This window comes from Silene latifolia, chromosome 9 (assembly GCF_048544455.1).
Source record: "Silene latifolia isolate original U9 population chromosome 9, ASM4854445v1, whole genome shotgun sequence".
NCBI classification, from domain to species: domain Eukaryota; kingdom Viridiplantae; phylum Streptophyta; class Magnoliopsida; order Caryophyllales; family Caryophyllaceae; genus Silene; species Silene latifolia.
The window spans coordinates 210,967,539-210,974,263 of NC_133534.1; the positions used below are offsets into that span (position 1 = coordinate 210,967,539).

General features: G+C 40.3%; 1 non-coding gene across 1 annotated transcript; it reads left to right on the forward strand.

The window, feature by feature from the left end:
- Window positions 1–5,012: 5,012 nt before the first annotated feature.
- LOC141604466 (small nucleolar RNA R71) lies at window positions 5,013–5,119 on the forward strand. Its single transcript, XR_012526163.1, has one exon. It is a non-coding gene; the product is annotated as a small nucleolar RNA R71 (small nucleolar RNA).
- Window positions 5,120–6,725: the final 1,606 nt, after the last annotated feature.

A 6,725-nucleotide genomic window follows, 5' to 3' on the forward strand; every position in this document is an offset into this window, starting at 1 on the left:
TTAGATTACCTCCCGTTGTGTATGCATTAACTTCCCCAAACCGAGTTAGACACTATTGTTAATGTCCAATGATGGGTGTAGTTCATGCACACACTATGCAATGCATGAAACGAATTTGTCATTTTGGATTTTGAAAATGGGAACAATAAAATGAGAACACCTCAATGGTACCGAGGTGTGAGTCCTCTATGGTGCTAGGACTACTCTAACAATGATTAAGAAAATAATTAAAAACAAAGAGAGAAATAGACAAACCATGAGAGGGTAGGAGCCTCCAAGGCTTGCTAATCTTCCATCATATCATCACCATTATCACATTCCTCATTAGAAGTGGTCTCAATGCCACTTCCCTCTTCATTTGCCTCTTCACCTTGCTCATCATCTTGCTCACCATCCTTTTCTCCTTCTTCACTTGCTTCCTCATCAATGTTATCATCAACTTCTTCATTACCAACAACCTCATTGTCACCCGAAACGACCCTAGATGCACCCGGAAATAGGACTTCTCTATCCGCCCAACTAGGCAAAGGACATGATGGATCAAGTAGTCCTTGCCTAGCCAAGTGTAGGAGGCGTGGATATTGAGCCAAGTAAGCATTTTTCCGATCCTCAAAGGCTTGCTTGTGAATTGCTTGCATGAGAAGAGTCAAATAATCATTTCTAGCTTCAACTCCTTCCGGCTTGAACTCTTGATACTCAAAGGGGTAAGGTGGTATGACAATGGAAGACGAGGGCATTTCAAGTTCACCCTTTTTTTGTTGGATAATATACTCGGCCTCTTTAGAAAGGGGAAGTAGATAATTGGTCCGGTGGACGCTTAGACGACAAATCTTTGAAGGCAAGGTGAACGATCTAGCTTCACTAGTGAGCCATCCATACTTGGTGTCAAGAGGGTTATGGGCAACCCACTTGTACTTTTGTATCATAGTATGCAAATTAACAAGATGACCACCCTCCTTTGCTTTATACTTGTTATCCTTGTTGAAGTTAGGATCAAAGTACTTAGCTAGGATAGTGACTAGGCCGCCATTGACAATAACGGTAGTGCCCTTCTTCCCACAATCAATGTTGAGCCATCTATCTACCAAAAGCCTCAAAGAGTTTAAAGGCTTGGTGTGTACTCTTCCAATGTTCAAAGCCGATTCAAGAAGAATAAAATCAAGTTTGGTGAAATGGTTGGTATCTTTCCTTGCAATAATGGTGTTTCCTATGACCTTGTGCCATACTCTTATGCCCGGATGGTGGACTAAAAGAGTACGACTCGCATGAAAATCCTCAAATTTCCTCCCGGAAATTGCCTCGCAAAGAGGGTCGGGGTCATACTTTCCATAATTCTTAAAATAACTCGGTTCATCACTAAGACCCAAAATTTCACCCAATTCCCTAAAGGAAATGCGTCTACTAACATTAGCTAGACGAAACTTGAGATTTTCCCTACTCTCAACTTTGTTGACTTTCAAAGAACTCAAAAACTCCAAGGTAAGGGAGGGGTATGTCAATTCTTTTGATTCAAACAATTTCTCTAACCCCATGGCTTTGAAAAAGGCTCTAATTTGCTCAAGGACACCCAACTTTCCCAAGTTGTCTTCACAAATAAATTTGGTGGATTGAAATGATTTCCTAGCAAACTTGGCAAAAGTATCTCTATGGGTTTTGGAAATAAAAGTTACCTCCGGATAATGCAAAAGTTGATCGATTTCCGGAGTAGAAGGTGTTGTTGCTCCCATAGAAGGTTGTTGTTGTTGTTGCACTTCCAAGTTTGGTGTTGCTACCACCATAGCCAATGCTTTCTTTACTTGAAGAGCCTTTTGCCTTTGTGAAAGTGTCTTTAGTGCCTTTGTTGCTTTTGTTGCTCCCTTAGTCCTTGCCATTGATGAATTAACCAAGAAAAGAATGAAAAATCTTCAATTTGTAGTGTACCCAAATCGATTTAAAGGTGAAAGGCTTTGCCTTTATGAATTCAAAAATCGACTCAAAGGTTGAAGATTTTGTGCTTGGTTTTGATTTTTATTGAAAAAGGAGTGATTGATTTGTTGTTAGAAAGATGATTTGATTTGATTTTGGTGAATGTAGTTGAGGAATTTTGTTTTTGTGATAGAGAGGATGAGGGTTTTGATGTTTTGAAGTAGTGTTATGAATGAATGAATGAATGAAGGTGGGAGGTATTTTATAAAGACCGATAAATTCGAACTGCAGGGGCAATCCGTGCGGTTTCTGCCCAATACGGGCGGATTCTGCACTTTCTGGGTTTGATAAAACTCGCCTAAAGACGGGCGTATTCAAGAGAAGACGCTCGGATTCGCTGACACGGGACGGGCGGATTCTTCAGAAGACGGACGGATTTCAGTCCAGGAATTTCTCTTGTTTTCTTCAGCACAGAAGACGGGCGTCTTCTTTCCAAGACGGACGGATTTTCAGAGACGGGCGGATTGCTGTTCAGGACGCCCGGATTCTCTTACAGTCAAAAATCTTTCAAAATTTCAGCTTATAGGGACGTGCGCCTTCAACCCAGTACGCTCGGATTGCATGAAGACGGGCGGATTCTACCCCTTTGTACCCGGATTCAGTTCCACCCGTGTACAATGCATATCCCTTATCAACCTTCTATTCTTCTTCATATCTCGTGTTCGTCATTGTGGGGCGTTACTAAGGCATGATTAGCCTAGACAATTGCCATCCCCACACAAAGCTAAAGCACTACACATCGATTAAAATTATTAGTCCCTCCCTCACTTTTCTCTCAAACATGACAATTATCTTGATCAAAGTAAATAAAAATCCAAAGATGACAAAAATTGCAATACAAGAATTGAAATGCAAGTTAGGGAGTTAGAAATATTTACAAATGGTGGTTTAGGGAGGACTCCACCAAACTCTCATTCTTGATGAGATGTCAAGGGGGCATGTTCAAGGTGTTGTTGATGTTGCTCAACACCTTGAAAAAGTAATCAAAAGCTTGTTCATTATCATGGTAGAGGTCTTCAATAGTCCTTTGCCCTTGTTGTCGATCTTGATCGATGGCATTACCAAGGTAGGGATTAAAAATCCCTTCAAATTCGTCGTCCCAAAGACCACAAACTTCATCAAGTTGATCATTGAAAATCTCTTGATTTGATGGAGACAACTCTCCCAATTATTTCTCTCGGCCAATGACGCCATTCTCTTCTTCTTTGATTGATTTTGATGAGCTTTGCAAGCTCTCCTTGTCATAATTCACTTGCTCTTTAAATGGAGCATCTTTAATTTTCTTCTTCCATTGGAGTTCCGATTTCTTCCTCTCATCCTTTCGGCTATAATGTTCAATCATGAAACACGATTCATGCAAACGAGGAGCTCTCATAGTCTTGTCAAGATTAAAGGTTATGCTTTCATCTCCCACTTCTAGAGTGAGCTCACCATGTTTCACATCAATCACCGCACCCGCAGTGTGTAGGAAAGGTCTTCCTAGAATGATTGGAATGTTGGAATCTTCCTCCATATCAACAATGACAATGTCCACCGGGATGAAAAACATCCCAATTCGCACGGGGACATCTTCCCATATCCCTAATGGTGTCTTCGTCGATCTATCGGCCATTTGGAGTGTGATGTTGGTGCATTTAAGCTCTCCCATCCCCAACCTTTTACTCACCGAGTACGGCATGACACTCACACTAGCCCCTAGATCACATAAGGCTTTGTTGATCGTTGTGTCGCCAATGGTACACGGTATTGAGAAGCTTCCCGGATCCTTTTGTTTTGGAGGTGAACTCCCTTGAAGTATTGCACTACTCACCTTAGTGAAGGCGATATTCTCAAGTTTCCGGATCGACTTCTTCTTTGTGAGGATATCTTTCATGTATTTCGCATAGGCCGGCACGTGATTGATTAATTACGTGAAAGGAATTGAGACTTCCAAATTCTTCACAATTTCCATGAACTTTCCAAGTTGATCATCAAATTTGGGCTTGGCTTGACGACTTGGAAAAGGAAGTCTAATCACAATGGGCTCCTTCTCCTTGACCTTGTCTTCATTTTTCATTGAACTTTCTTCTTTTGATGATTCTCCATCTTTGGAGTTTTGCACCATTTCTTCCTTATCACTAGCTTCCACAACTTCATCCTCAACTTTCTTCTTCGATGCTTCATACCTTGTACCACTTCTCAAGTGAATGGCACTAACCGTCTCATGTCTTGGGGGATTACTTTGAGGTGGTAATTGCCCCTTTTGTCTTTGTGAGCTTGAAGATGCTAGTTGAGTCAATTGGGTTTCCAACATCTTGGTGTGAGCTAGGATGTTGTTGATGGTGGTTTCCTTTGCTTGACTATCTTTTTGCATTTGAGTGAAAAATTCTTGTTGATTCTTTTGCATTTGGAGGACCTCTTTTTGGACATCAAAACCTTGGTCATTTTGGTGACTGTATGGATATTGATTTTGGTAACCTTGGTTTTGATTGTAAAAGGGTCTTTGATTTTGGTTTCTCATGGGTGGTGGAGTGTATGTTGTTTGAGGGTTTTGAACATTTTGGCTTTTGTATGAGAGATTTGGATGGAATTTGGTGTTTTCATTGTAATAGTTGGAATAAGGGGTACCACTCTTGTATGCTTGGAAAGCATTCACTTGTTCATTTGTTCCCCTACATTCACTTTGGTCATGTCCCAAAGTTCCACAATTCTCACATATCCCACTTGGGATTGATGAGTGTGCCGTCATGGCACTAACATGATGCTTTGGTGATTTTGAGACTTCTTCAAGTCTAGTCATAGCTTTTTCAAACTTCAAATTGATTGTGTCAATATGAGCACTAAGTTGAGCACCCAATTGAGTAACGGAGTCCACTTCATGCTTTCCTCCTCTAGTAGCCTTGCGAGGTCTACTATATTGTGAGTTATGGACCGCCATTTCCTCAATCTTGTTCCATGTTTGATTGTCATCAACTTCGGTGAACATTCCATTTGATCCCATGTTGAGAATGTTCCTTGAATCTTCATATAAACCATTCCAAAATTGTTGTACCAAAAACCATTCGCTAAGTCCATGGTGAGGACATGAGCGACAAATTCCCTTGAACCGCTCCCAAGCTTCATACAAAGATTCTTCATCCCTTTGCTTAAAACCCGTAATTTGAGCTCTTAGCATGTTAGTTTTTTCCGGTGGGTAGAATTTTTTGTAGAAAGCTAGAGCCAACTTCTTCCAAGAATCTATTCCGAGAGCGGCCTTGTCAAGGCCCTTCAACCATTGTTTCGCGGTGCCGATTAGAGAAAAAGGAAATAAGACCCATCGAATTTGGTCTTGAGTCACACCGGTTTGAGAGATTGCATCGCAATAGTCGCAAAAGGTTTCCATATGAGAATGAGGGTCTTCACTAGGCATTCCCCCAAATTGGCTCCTTTCGACTAATTGGATAAAGGCGGATTTGGCAATAAAATTTCCGGTTAGATGTTGTGGTGTAGGAGTACCATTGGGTAGGTTCTCCTCGGTGGGTACGGAGTGTGACGATAATTTAGGCATTGTAGGTTGATTTTGTAGGGTATTGTGTAATGGGTTCTCCTCTCCTTCTATTGCGAAAGGGTTGATAAACTCAATAGTTGGTTGAATAACTTCACTAATACCTCTCAAATTCCTCCTAGCAAATCTCCTATTGTTCGTCAAGGTTCTTTCAATTTCACGGTCAAAAGGTAACAAATCACCTTGTGACCTTCTAGACATGCAAAATATCAAACAACTCGAAAACAATTAGAACAAACCTTGAGGAGGTTTAGTTCCCCAAGGCGAAGAAAGACACAACTAATAACAATAAAAAGAAATCTAAATCAAGTAAACACCGTCCCCGGCAACAGCGCCATTTTTGATCGGTCCGTTTCGTGTTCACAATTAAAGTTGTGGTTGTTGGGTCACGTCCGAATCAAAACACAATTTATAGCTTCACAAACAACTCTACAATTAGTAAAGAGGCAAGTAAAGGTCGGATCCCAAGGGACGGGTATTGAAATGAGATTTCTATTGCATCTAGTGGTGTCTTAGGGGTGTCACAATTTGGGTTGATGTAGAAGGTCACTAACCAAAATAGCAATTAAAATAAACAAGCAAGATGAATTAAAAGGGGTGTAAACAATTGATTAAAAAGCACTAGGGTGTCATGGGATCATAGGGGAATCATGGGAATTGATCATACAAACATGTTCTCAAATTATAAGCAAGCAATTATTGTTGTGATGGATTGAGTTGGGTTATATCTTACAATCCTAGGAAAGTTTGGGTCCCGGAGCCGAATCGATTAGATTGTACAACACCTACAAGTCGACTTAATCTTCCCTACTCAACAACATGCATGGTCTAATGAGACTCGAGTTGGGTTATGTCTTACAAGTCTCATTCAAAAGATAGGAGATGGTGGTAAATGCAAGGATTCATAGGCTTAGCATTTCATCAAATATAACATGTGCATGAGTTGAGATCAAAACAAGCAAGCAAATAAAGCATGAAAGCATATTAATTTAAGCATGAATCATTCCCCATGTTGGTTTCCCCTAATCACCCATTAACCCTAGCTAAGAGACTACTCACTCATTATCATGTTGATCATGCTAGCAAGGTTGTCAATCATACCAACAAAATGAAACATGATGAATAAATGAAAGTAATTAACAATAATTAAAAAGGATTAAGAGAATTATACCTACTAATGATTCCAATAATAAAGCAAAGATAAAAGAAGTACTTGAATGCTTGATTGAGAGGTTGT